Source organism: Neopsephotus bourkii, unplaced genomic scaffold (assembly GCF_033783945.1).
Source record: "Neopsephotus bourkii isolate Nb327-2 ecotype Australia unplaced genomic scaffold, CSIRO-AGI_Nbou_v1 NB_1615, whole genome shotgun sequence".
Taxonomy (NCBI): domain Eukaryota; kingdom Metazoa; phylum Chordata; class Aves; order Psittaciformes; family Psittacidae; genus Neopsephotus; species Neopsephotus bourkii.
Window position 1 is genome coordinate 3,464,228 of NW_026902090.1, and position 13,013 is coordinate 3,477,240.

Below are 13,013 nucleotides of genomic sequence, written 5' to 3' on the forward strand. Positions count from 1 at the left end.
AAGGACAATAGCCACTAAAGGACTAAAGATACCACAGTGAGGTACTGATGTCTTTGCTATGGACAGATTCGGATAGTGTCATGTAGTTGCCATGCTCCCAGTCTGGTGTGAGAGATGGAGCATCCTGGCCTGCAGGAGCATGCTGAAGGACAGAGCGTGTGCTTGTAAGGATGTGTGTGCATTTAAAATAAAGAAATAAATAAAATTCCTCCCTGCTCCCCCAGATCACCCCTATTAACAGGTCATTTCCTTGCTCCTTGATTTCTGAAATCACCAGTAATTTCTGCCTGTTGGGGATTGCTCTTCCTCCTGACATCCTGCTTGTGGTGTGGAAATGCTATGCCTTTAATCGAAGTGTTATTAGGTGCTTTTTAACTTAAGGACAATTAAAAAAACCCAACAAGGCAACCATGGTTTGTGGGAGACCAAGTGCCTTATGTCAGATTTAGCTGGTGTGTTACAGCTATTGCACAAACCTGCTGAAAGTGTAGTTGGTGGAACTGTCAACGCACTTTAGCTACTGCTCCAGCTGTGAGCAGCTGCTTGGTAGATGTTCTCTTGTACTTCTTTCTCCCCAGCTAATTTAAAAGCCCCTGCTTGGAGCAGAATTTGGGCGTGTGATGCAGGCTTATTCCTGTTAATGTGTTTAATGTTAAGTAGAGCTCTTGAAACTTCTCAATTTGAACAGTACTTCCAGAGCCTAATTGAGCTGTACTATGGTAATCTGCAAAAGTATAAATAACTAGGCAGCTAATAAGAGAGAACACAGTCATTTCCACTTCCCGTGGTACTTAGCAAGGTATTAAAGCCTTAAAAAACTTTTGCCTTTTTACCTAACAAGTACAAATAGCACTGTGATTGTACTTTAAACATAATTGCCAAGCAATCTACTCTGCATAAGTAATGCAACAAACAGGCATATCCTGTCCTAATACTAAACTCGCAGTGTCACCTGAGCTCTGCAGAAAGGTAATAGCAGCATCATCCCTTTTGGAGTCTTCCCATAAGGGTGTTTATGTAGTTCAGTGTCAGTACAACCGAATGCATCCAGTATTGGTCAGCTGGGGAAAAACACTGATTTGTGTGCACATTTCAGTGTGTTCTGGGATGTTTCTGTATCTTTTCTGCAGTGAAAGAGGGGCCAGCGTGGGGCCTAGAGACTCAGAGATGTTGAGAAGTCAGAACCTCCTGGGTTCTCTTCCAAAGTCTATGAGGAAAGCTCAGGGTAAGAGCTCATAGGAAGAGCCCCTGGGCATGAAACCTTTGTTTCCCACATAGAAAATTCAGGATCAAGCCATGTTGCAATTCATAGGGGAGCATAGAGTCTTAGAGAGTATGAATTTCTTTGCAAAGGACATTGTAGAAATGCAAATAGATACTAACTGAAAGACTCCTTTTCTCTGGATTTTCTGTTCTATTTGCACAGTAAGGCCTCTGAATCTTTGTATTATTTAAACTGGTAATTTTTAATATTTTCTTTTACATTTTGGAAACGCTGAAAATTTCAAAAGGAGGATCTGTCTTTGCAGGGTAAATTTAAGCCTTCTGGCAATAGGCTTGCTTTCCTTAGTTCCTTTTTGTAGCTCCTTCGAAATCATCTTTGAGCCCTCAGAACTGATGGGTCACAAACTGAATGCAGCTATGAAGTACTTATCAGAAGGAGGTCTGGCAGTTTCCAGGAGTTGTGTGGTTTGCTTTTGCTTTGGTTTGTTTTCCCCTCACCCCTCTTTTCTGGGAATACAACACGTGCTTTCTGCTGACCAGGAGTGCTGCCCATCGAGCAGTGGTGCTGCGTGACGTCTGTTCTGAACGCCTGGCAAACACAGTTGCTTCCACAGGAAAGGAGTGTCTTTTGTGTCAGAAAGCAGTGAATCACATGGCCGTGCTTCAAAGGATGATAAGATAGAGTGCAATAAAATCTCCAAATATCATCTTGCCTCTGCCTGCTTCATGCATCAAAAGCTTTTTCTCAGTCCCCCTGGGTTACATGAGAGGCTTCTATTAATGGAAAACTGAATTGCCATATAAGAGAAATTTCTAATCCCTGCATCTAAATACAAAGACAAGTAAATCAATAAGAAAACATCCTGAATGTAATTAAAAAAGGGAGTGAGAGCAAGAGGAGAGAGGAGAATGAAAATTTACATTGGAAACTAATGTATCAGGCTAATACGAGTTTAGATAGAGGAAATATTGGTCGGCATTTAAATGCAGGAACACAGACATTGCTCTAGTAAAAAAATCCATGCTTCTGGAGCCCAAGAAATCAAAGAAAAGGCCTCCATTGCTACTGAAGCAGCCAGATTCAAGGAAAAGGACACCCCCTCAGCCAGCCACATCACTCCCCTTTGTGAATGCCACATCTCTGCTTGGTCACAAGAGATGCCTGTCAGTTGTGGTTTAGATCTTTGTTTTTCCCTCTGAATTGAGTGGAGGTGATAATTTTCCTCCTGTGAAAGGAAGCTACTTGACTGTGGTTGCACTTGTGATGGAGAGAAATATCAGAATTTGTGGACAGAAGTCTTTTTGTAGATCAGCAAATGTAACTGCAAAAATTGTTTAAGCTTTTCAGGCATGCAAACCCTTTATAAGTTCTCATTGCCTAGCAAAATATACAACTGGATAGTTAAAAATGCAGCTATATCATGCTTGATTTATGTAAAAGTGGAGTAAAGGTTGGACTTATGCTTCCTGTAGATTTTTTTTTCTCCCCACTAACATTATTTCTCCATCAACAAAAAGAAAACAGTTCTCCCTCTTAATCTATAAACTTACATGGTTTTGATTTGAAGTGCTATTGGAGCACCTGTAATTCCCAAACCCTCTGTAGGCCAGAGTCCCTGCAGCCTCATCACCTATGATAAACTGTAAGCACACAGGAGTGATCTGTCATGAAATACGAACTCTCTCTGTAAATAGTGGGGGCCAGGCTGCTTTACAGGAATTGTCCAAGAAGGCATCTGCTGAATAGAGGAGAATGTGATGGTTAGATATGCAGAATCACTGTTTGCAGCCAAGAGTTCAAGGTCTGGGTGCTGGGTTTCCCCCCCACCCCCCATCTTTCTGTTGAAAATCTCATGCAAATTTTATCAGGATTTGAGGAGGGAAGGTCCATTCAGTGGCTTATTTATTCAAATATGCATGTTCATAATGCTTCCAGATCTGACCATAGAAATTGTAAGCGTGATAAATGAGTTTTGATTTGAGGTGTTTGCTATGTTCAGAGGTATTATATGGGGAGTTCTGTAGGTTGTATGGTAGGCAGCAAGTCCTTTCATTAGTTAGTCTTGTTGCTGTCCTGTTTTTTCCTTCTTGTGTTATGAGTGTGACTAAATGGGTGGAATCTATTGAGCTCCTTTTCTTATTATGTGGGCCTTTTAGATTTCACAGGTTTTATGAGCGAAGGAAGAGCCTTGTGAATGTTTTCTCACTTGTTGCTAATGCTGTCTCCTGTGAAAGCTGTACAGTACTGATATAGGTTTATGTGAGCGTGACATTCTGGGTAATTATTTGAACTTGCTATTGTAATATTTAAAACGTTTTCAACTGTTTTACTCAGTGTGGGTTTAGTAGTTATTTCTGCAAAGATATCTGGAACAGAAGTTTTTCCACTCCTTTTTTAGTATTCAGGAACATATATATTTATTACATTTGTTATATTTATTTTATTTGTTCAGATTGCAGTAGCAAAAAAGATAACCTCCATCCCAAGGGAGCTTTCAACCTCAGATGAAGACAAAGAGGCAACAGGGCCATACAGCAGGCAGGAGAAGCACAAGTTAGCAGGGCAATGTTTATGATTGATGTGATAGCCATGACTGCATCACATCAGCTAATTAGGCAGTGGGGAGTAGTTCAGATTTTCTTCCAAAGTGTAAGCACTTGCATGTGTCAGATCTGAGTCCCTGCTGCCATTTTACCCACCTTTGACGGGTCCCCTGGAGCTTGCCTCCTCTGGCTCTGGTCCCAGCGAAATTATCTGATGGTGCATAATGCTGGCCCATGCATTAACCCATACTCAAAACCATGACTCTCTTTCTGCTTAAGAGGCTAAAATGCTGATGAAGGAATTCTTACATATGTTTCTTCTTGTTTTCTTGTTTATTAACCAAGAAATTATGTTTCCATGGCATTAGTTGAAAATTCCCAAGCATCTTTTGTGCCTGAAAAAGTTGGTCTGTTGCTGTAGAGTCTGTGTTGAGTTATTAAAAAAAACCCCAAAACAACAAAAAAAAAAACCCAAACCTCAGCTTTTCAACAGGGACAGCTGCAAAAAAAAAAGAGCTGCAACTTCTAGCTTGGAGATGAGAGGAGTAATGGTGTGTTGCAGGGGTTCAGAAAGGGCTTCAGAAGGGGCTGCTCTGTAGGTGTGTAATGGTGAATGTGGTGTGAAATGCCACGTCTCCAGTTTGGGAACAGAGGATTAGTATCCTTGCTCCAAATGTAGCAGCCTCTAAGGTGGATGAATAAGAAGGCAGGGATCAGGATATTTGACAAGCCCAACTCAAATTTCCGTATCATCCATAAAACAAGCTAAACCTGAAATAGGTCATGACACAGCCAGAGCTTCCTTAAAAGAGTGTTTTATCCCAGTGGCAATGCATTATTTAGCCTGTGGTGCTTAGAATGACAACTGGTTTGTGCCACAGCCTTTTGCTCAGTACTGGTCAGGCTCCACATGTTTTGCAGTGGGGCATGGTAGTTTGTCTGGAATTTGCTGTATTGAAATGCAGTCTCCAGAGAGCCACCATGACCAGCTGACACTTTCCTGCAGTATTGTCAAAGTTGATTATATTTATTGTTTTTCACTTTTATGCTGACAACATGCATCTTAGATACATGTTATTTTTTGGAGAACTGTATTCAGGCAGAAAATTAATGGAGCTGGTTTTCAAAGTTGTAATGCTTCCCATTATTACATTTTGTTTGGCATTTTTAAGCAATGCTGCAAAGTGCAGAAATTCTGTGCTGATAAGCAGAAGGGTTTCTTGTATCTGCAGTCAGCAACAGGAGCACGAAGGGAAGGAGCCAGCTGAGTGTGCAAGTACAATCCTGACCTCTCTTGGGTTTGAAAAGCAGGGTGCCCAACAGTTTAGCATCTCCACTGTTGTTGTTTGTTATACTGTATAAATAGTCTGCCTCAATGATGGTTAGCTTTTTCAGGCTGTGGGAGGCACCTGTGAAAATCTTTGCTGTTGAGAACTGCTAGGTTCAAACTATGTTTGCTGAAGAGCTAAGGGGATGGGGAAGTGCAGCAGACAACTGCGGTGTGAGATGAGAGTTGCTCCTTAGGGCTTCCAGACCCCGAGTTGCGATTAGAGTGGGCCTTCAGCAGCATCTCAAAACAATGCAGTTCTTAACCTCTAGTATTTTTGCAAATTTGTTTTTTCCTCACAGTGGGTTATTCATTTTACCCTGGCTCACTGCAGCCTGGCTGTCAGGCCTATCCCAAGATGCCATCTTGGGATAGGAGCCACACTTGAACTATTTGGGAGACGCACAATAGCTGCATGTTGGCTCCTTGCTGAGATAGCTGCTGCCAAATGAAGATCATGGCCATTTAATAAAGAGAAGTTCCTTGATCCAAACAGCAAGGTACTCACTAGCTGTGAAGAATAGAAAATACAGCATTCTTGAGCCAAGTAGATGTTTCTCCTCTGCTCTCATGCCTAAATTCCTTCTTATTTTGGAGAAACAGGTGGTGTTCTCTTGCTCAGGCTGACAGACCAGGTTTGGCAGAGGCTCCTGAGATCTGTATTTGTTCAGCTGCACATGTGTTGCAGCAGGCATCAGAAAGCAGGTCGTAGTTAATAAACAGGAGCAATAGAGAAAGCTTTACAGATGAAAATAGTTGTTGAGTGTCATCAATGAGAGAAATTAATGGATAAAGGGCATTGCGTTAAGATACACTGCAAGGATGCTAAATGTCCACAAAAGGCTACACATACGATGGCTTTTCTGTGCTCTTTTCATAACTATTAAGGGTGATAAGAAGGTAGCTTATCTTCCTTGTGTTTGCTTGTTTAGGGGGCTATCTGTGACAAGAATGTTTGAAGTTGCTGGTTATCAGATGTTGATAACAATTGACCACCTTATTCCACTGTATAAATGAAGTAACTAAGTATGACCTGATTAAAAATACCTTTCTCATTTGAGGGAATTCATTACTCTTCCAGCTGTGGCTTTCTAAAGACTTTCTACTTTCTTATAGTTCCTTGCTTTAACAAGCAATCACGTTAATATTGCTTCAGAGACCATGGGGACCAAGGGCAGGGGCAGTGCAAAATCATGTAAAAAGTAGTAGCCCAGCAAATATGAGTTTAAAAGTTTTTGTATGTACCTTGTATGTGGATCAAAGCCCCACCTTTGCTTATTAAGATGCCTTAGTCATCTTGTTTCATGGAGCTCATTTGTCTTTGGTGAACCAGCCTTCTGGATGGTCCATTTGTTGTGTCTCTTAATTGCTCCATCAATGCCCTTTCTGTGGGGGTGGGGATATCATCAGGCAAGTGACCTTTTGGGTTTATTAATTTTTGTTTGCCAAAGAAGCTCTGAGACTAATTGCCAAGACTTCCCAGAAGATGTGAGTTTACAAATTTTAGTGACACTTATGATTTATTAATGTGTTCCCCCTTGCACCTGCTCATCCCTGTTCCTTGGTGGAATTCTTGCTGAATCGGAGAGAATTAATAAAAACAGAGCTGCAGATAGTAATGGTGGTTTGGCTAGGCTGTTAGTTAAAAAAAAATTATCTGTCTTTATAGTGCTTCATTCATATCTGTGATTCCCTGAAGACAGAGGTAAGTCTTGGCTTTGACTACATTCTGTCACAGAATCTCAATTTGGTGACACGTTGTGTGGTGGAGGCACCGAGGTTCACATTTACATGTAGCTCACTGTTCAACATGTGCTACACATCCTCACTCTGTGCTTCATGCACAGATCTTTTGTAGCTTGAAAGTGGGGCTGCCTTGCTGAAGCTGTCAACCTCCAAACATGTGGCTGTAGGAAGACTGGGCTGGTCACCAATGATGGATGATGCAGATATATTTGTGTGAGGAATGTGTTTGTTATATAGGTCTAGAAAGGTCATATGGTTGTACATCAGTTCTGATCTCATCAATAACTGGATTATTGGGATGTCCTTGTTAATAAGTAAGCCTGGGAATTTTTAACTGCATGTTTTTTTTCCTGGTTGAAGACAGGGAGGGAATGTTTTTAGGACAAAGGAGAAATTCCATGTAAAATGTAGGTAGGGCAAAATTGAGCTGCTTTTTGTTCTAACTTTCCATGTTTCAGATAAGAGCCCCAGCCATCTCTCTTTTCTGCTCTCCCTCATAACTGGTAAATTATTCATGCTTCGCAAAAGAGTTCCAACAGGAGAGACTGAGAATCTCTCCAGGGAGAGACTGATACTAATCTTATGTGTGGAAGATCCAAGTTCAAGACCTTGCTCTGAATAAGTATAAAGGGAAGTGCTTTTTTATTCCGCAAGTAATTAAATTGTGTAACTCATTGCTACAGGATGTTGTGAAGCAGAAATAATAAAAGTGTAAATGGATTTCAGAAGGGGATTCAGTGAATTAATGGAGGCTATTTCTGGTGGTGGCTGTTAAATGTGATAGCATGGCCATAGCCTGTGGCTTACATAAATTATTTAATGATATAACATTCAAGGAGCAGACAGGTCTACAGCTTTCGGATCAGTGTTGCAGAAATGTCATCCATTTTTTTTTGTTATCTGTTCTTCACCAATGAGCTGTCATGCTTTAGGTACTGAAATGGAATAGCAGGGATTGCACTGGAGCCTTGATATGGCACAGTATTTTAGTGGTTTGGGGATTTGGAGATCTCCAAGTCAAGAGAGCTGGGTGAGAGACCATGGGAAGAATCATTCTCCCTTTGATTATACATTTCCCAGAATATTCTGTGGCAAGTTAGTAGGTAATACATGTTTTTGTTCTGACCTACTGTGGCTGTCTTATTCAGCCAAGAGATCTGTGTGTTCTACCACTACAGGTAGGTTCTCCATTGATTGCCCAGCTGGTGGCTATCTTGGATGCTATCACATTTCCTTAGCAGTGTTATTTTATTGGACTAAAAGTATATTTTGAAACTGTTTAAAAATAAACAAACCACCAACAACCAAGAAAACAGCAAAAAAACAAGCAACCCTCTACCCCTGACTACTTTTAACATAATTTGATTTTCCAACCATTCCTATCAGGCACACAACTGAGTTGTTTGAAATTTAAACCTGTCCAGATCTCTAGTCTTTCCGTGCCAGAAAACTAAATGATGTAATGGGAAATTTAGGGAATTTAACACAAAAAGATGTTTCTGGTGTTGATACAATGATTTCAGTCTGAATTAGCAGAATTTATTGTGTGTTTGCAGGGAAACTAGTTTAGGGAGCTGGAAGAATATGCTTGTCCCTGGTTTTGCAGCTTATATATGCTATATTTAATATAGTTTTTCTGTCCTTATTAATGAATTTATTTGATTAGTGAGCTCCTCAAGAAGGGAGACATCCTGCCTTTCAGAAATGAGTTTTGAACTCAGGTCATGTTCCCAAGCATTTAGTCATGAAGAGAAGATCAGAGGAAGCTTTGCCAAAAGTGAATATATTTTTGAAGCATCATAGTCCCTGTGAAGTCACCTTGTCAGGGATGGCAGGTAAAGTGTGTTTTGCCTACTTGTGGGTGCTTTGCCTACTTGTATTGAAAAGTAGCAAGGCAGTATTCAGGAGGGAGTTTGTTGCCAAGAACCTGCTGTTGCGAATCCTGTGGGTGTTGTGACTGTTGCTGCATCAGCAGAGCTGCATCTGTTAACAGGAATTGGCTATTTCTTCTCTTCTTTATCATTTGGCGCAGCAATTCCATTGCTCTCATTAGAGAGCTGCTCCTTTTGTTGAGTTATCTCACATTCTAATTAGATTTGGATGCCGACTGCAAAACTTTTTTTTTTTTGCAGAAAGCTACACTTAAAGATGAATTTGTTTTGGCCTTAGTAATGTCTTTTACTGATGGCTCTTTACTGTGCAGAGGAGTTTCGTTGGCACGGATTAGTGCATTCAATGTGGACATGTGCCAGTATTAATGAAAGCCACACATTAACTTATAAATGTGTAAATAGGTAATTGCAAAATAGAACTTTCATAAGTTACATAAGAGTTTTCATACTAGATCTGATCTAGTAGGGCTTGGAAAGCCTGAAAACAAGTGCCTAGAAAAGAATATGATAAAAATCCCACAAAATTATGTGGTGTAGATAAGATTTCTACTTAAGCAAGTGGGTGGAGCATCTCTCATGTGAGGAAAGGCTGAGAGAGCTGCAGCTGTTTAACCTGGTGAAGAGAAGGCTGGGGAGGATCTCAACTTATGCAAATACCTGAAGCAAGGATACAGAGAGGAAGGAACAAGGCTCTTTTTAGTGGTGTCCAGTGACAGGACAAGAGACAATGAATGGGCACAAACTGAAACTCACAAGGTTCCTTCTGAGTATCAGGAAACATTTTTTATTGTGTAGGTGATGGAGCATTGCCACAGGTTGCCCATGAAGGTTATGGAGTCTCCATCATTGGACATATTCAAAAGACACCTGAACTGGTCCTGGCCAACAAGCAGTAGGTGGCCCTGCTTGAGGAGATGCTTGGACCAGGTGAACTCCAGAAGTCTGTTCCAAACTCAAACATTCTGTGATTCTGTGAAGATTAAAGGAACATTGGGCAAAAGTTTAAAAGTAGTGGAAGAATTTTATTCTTAGGACAGCACATAGTTAATCTGTGGATCGTGTTGCTGTTGAATGTTTTGGTAGGTTCATATGGGTTCAGGTGGAGTCTTGATGAGTTCTTAGAAGCAACAAAAATCTGTCAAGGATTACATTATATGTAGAGACTTCATCTGTGGCTCAGGAAATCCCCCAGCCTCTGATCAATTAGATAGAGAGAGGCATTGCCAGTTACTCTCCAGGCAGTCAGGGCTGGATCTGGAGCCAGCAGGTTCTTGCACTGAATAGTTTCTCTGTTGGTGCCACCTCATGGCTTGCTGTTGGATGCAGTTCCTTTGTGCGCACTGAACCTAGGCTTTTCATCAGCTTGCATGATTTGTTTCTCTTTGAATAAGCTGTTCTTTTCTTTCTCTCCCTCCTCCTCTGACTTTCTTTTTTTTTTCCCGTTAGGCTTTGGATCAAGTCATATAAATCTTTGTACAATGGCCGGTAGAATTTAGTACTTTAACATGGGTTGTGTCTATTTATATTGGTGTTTTATTATGTTGTGTGTGTTAGTTTTTTTCCCCCAAATGCACTGCCATTTTATAACGGCTATAAATAATCTGAAGGATGGAGAAACATTGTTTAAAGAAGTGCAAGGAATCCTTCCATCTTTCTTCTAGTATGATCTGTCTCTCTCATTATCTCTGTGGTACATTCATTAGGCTCCTAATGAAGTTAATAAGTGCCCAGTATCAAACAGTCGCTTCTCCAAATAATATTTACAAAGGGCTCCGTTTCCCCCAGCCTGAAGGTAGCCTTTGGTTTATTTACTTACCACATGTTCTTCATCTATAAAATCTGTCAGCCCATTCTTTTATAGTATATGCCTGACCAAGTGAAAATGAAAGCTTCTGTAAACTACTAGATCATGGGAAGCTAGTGCATTTTTACATGAAGGATTTCTGCCTCTGCATAAAAACTGCAAAAGGTTAGTGAGGCTATTCTGTAACCAGATTATTAGAGCTTGTGTCTGTGTCTTTGTTGGGCAGATACTTTAGAGAATTGCCTCTGTAAATAGTAGCTCGTATCCAGTTATTCCTGAAGCTTGCTGTCTAGATGTCTGAATCTAGCAACAGGCTATTTGCAAGAGCTAGGCATTCAGCATCCTGCAGGTCTGGTCAGGGATGCAAATGTGGAGCTGTATTGGAATAATTAGGGAATACTACCCCATGATAAACCTAAGAGTATTGTATGACATCTGCAACAGGACTGTTGCATTTTCTTTCATGGATCGTGTAGTCTGACTCAGAGGATATGTGAGGAAGATGATAATAGGAGACAGGGTACAGGAAGATGGCTGGGCTGTTCATACAACCATTACGTCCAAGCCTTACCCCAAAAGTCAGGTGGTAGTTTTGCCCAGAGGTGAGAGGTACACTATGAACTCCCCTGACTGAGTTCTGTTACATTTAAGATGTCACTGCCCCCAGCTATGTGTAACTACTGCCAGGAGTGCAGGGCTTCATAGCAGATTCAGCTATGCCGAGTGGATGCATGCAGCTCAGCTGTGCACCTTCCCATCCCAGGGTCTTGGCATGAACAGGCATACCTGGAATCTGAGTTCATACTGTGCTGTGCAGGGGAGCAGGGCAGGCAAGCATAAGATGGGGCTAGTATCATCTGTAATTACCAGTTTGTACAAGTCCTGGGAATTTCAAATGCCATGTAGGGAGAGATATGCAGAAAGGAGAAGCAACCCATCACTGGGACCTGGGTTCAGTATGTGTAGGGGTCTGAAGCTCACAAGAAGTAATCAGTCCCATGGAAACAGAGATGCACTTAGCACTGGTCCTCTAGCATCCCCTTCTGAGATGTTAGAAATTGTAACAATGATTTTCTTTAGTAAGGAAGCCTGGTTGTTAATTATAGGTCATGGGAGGGGGAAGAGCAAGCAGCAGGTTCAGAGCAGAAGTCAGGAACAGCGTGGGGAAGAGTAGTGTGCACTCAGGGGATATAGGTCCCAGGCCCTGGTGCAGGAACAAGAGAGTCATGTAATTTCCATAGGCACCAAGGAATGTATGACTTCCCTGAGGACTTTGGCAGGCTATGATCCATATGTGGGTCTCGCATGTTTACTTAAGGGATCACAGACAAGCTGCTGACCTTGGCGCATCCAAACCAGAGCTTTCTGTAAAGCCAGTATGTGGGAGGGCTTGTTCTTTTTTGGGTTACTTGCAGCTGTAAGTGTGGCTGAGGAAAACCAAGGCAGTAAGATCATCTGTTAAAATGCAAGGTTTCAGATACAATGTTATATTGCCACAGAGTATTTAAAGCTACAGAGTAAGCAGTGGACCGTGGTACATTGTTCAGGATGTCTCTAGGAGAATAGGCAATAAATGTCCCATTGAAGATTAAAATCCCATTGGTTCTATTATCTGTAACCAATAAAGTAAAAGGGATGTCTTTGAGGAGTACAGAGTTAACACAGCACATTCAGCTTTGTACTCACAAGTGCACAATTTCTATTTTGTACAAGGCATGGGAAACAAAGCAAGATGTGTGTTAAGGTGTTTTTTTCTGGAAGAGTACATGGCAGAGTGTGGGGGACCATCTGCCTCTCTGAAGGCTTGGAGTGTGGTTTACACCAGCGCTACCTCATTGCAGAGCCTGAGGGGTGTCACACCACCTTAAAAGTTCATATCTTGACCTATGGCATTCTAATGGTGATGAGCACTAGTCTGGCTATGTAACAGGACATGGCCCTGATGTGTGGGGGGATATATATAAGAAGCCCATATTTCTTCTTTGGAAGTGCTGTTCTTGTATAGTGACAGTGCATGTGGTTGATTTGGGGGACTGATGAGGGTTACAGTTAGGTAGTCTATGCTCTAGCTCAGTTGCTTAGTTATGCCCTATCCAAGCAGGGTGCATGCACCCTGGTGGCTGTGGCTCATCACAAAATGTCCTCTATTACATAACGTATCAGAAGAGTCAGAGTTGTGACTGTGCAGACATGGGAATACTGTTTTTCCTTGGTATGCAACAGCAAATGTGTTGTTCTTTTCTCTTTCTGCTTCCAGAGTGTCACTGGACATGGCACTTTGCAAGCATGCCCACCCAACACATCAGGCAATTGGTTTGGTACTCACATCGTTAGGAAGCTTTTGAGGCATGCTCTGTGGTGGCATTGCTGAGCAGCTCAGGTCTTGTGGAAGAGTGGGTTCCTGAATTCTTTAGCATAGATGTTCTACCTTTCTATTGTCTTTGCATCACTTGCAGGTAGCAAAGGTAAAGCCCTT

The 13,013-nt window shown here is 41.5% G+C and overlaps 1 protein-coding gene across 1 annotated transcript in view; it reads left to right on the top strand.

The window, feature by feature from the left end:
• SORCS3 (sortilin related VPS10 domain containing receptor 3) overlaps positions 1–13,013 on the top strand; it is a 302,919-nt gene that overhangs the window by 92,470 nt on the left and 197,436 nt on the right. The gene's annotated exons all lie outside the window — the stretch shown is intronic.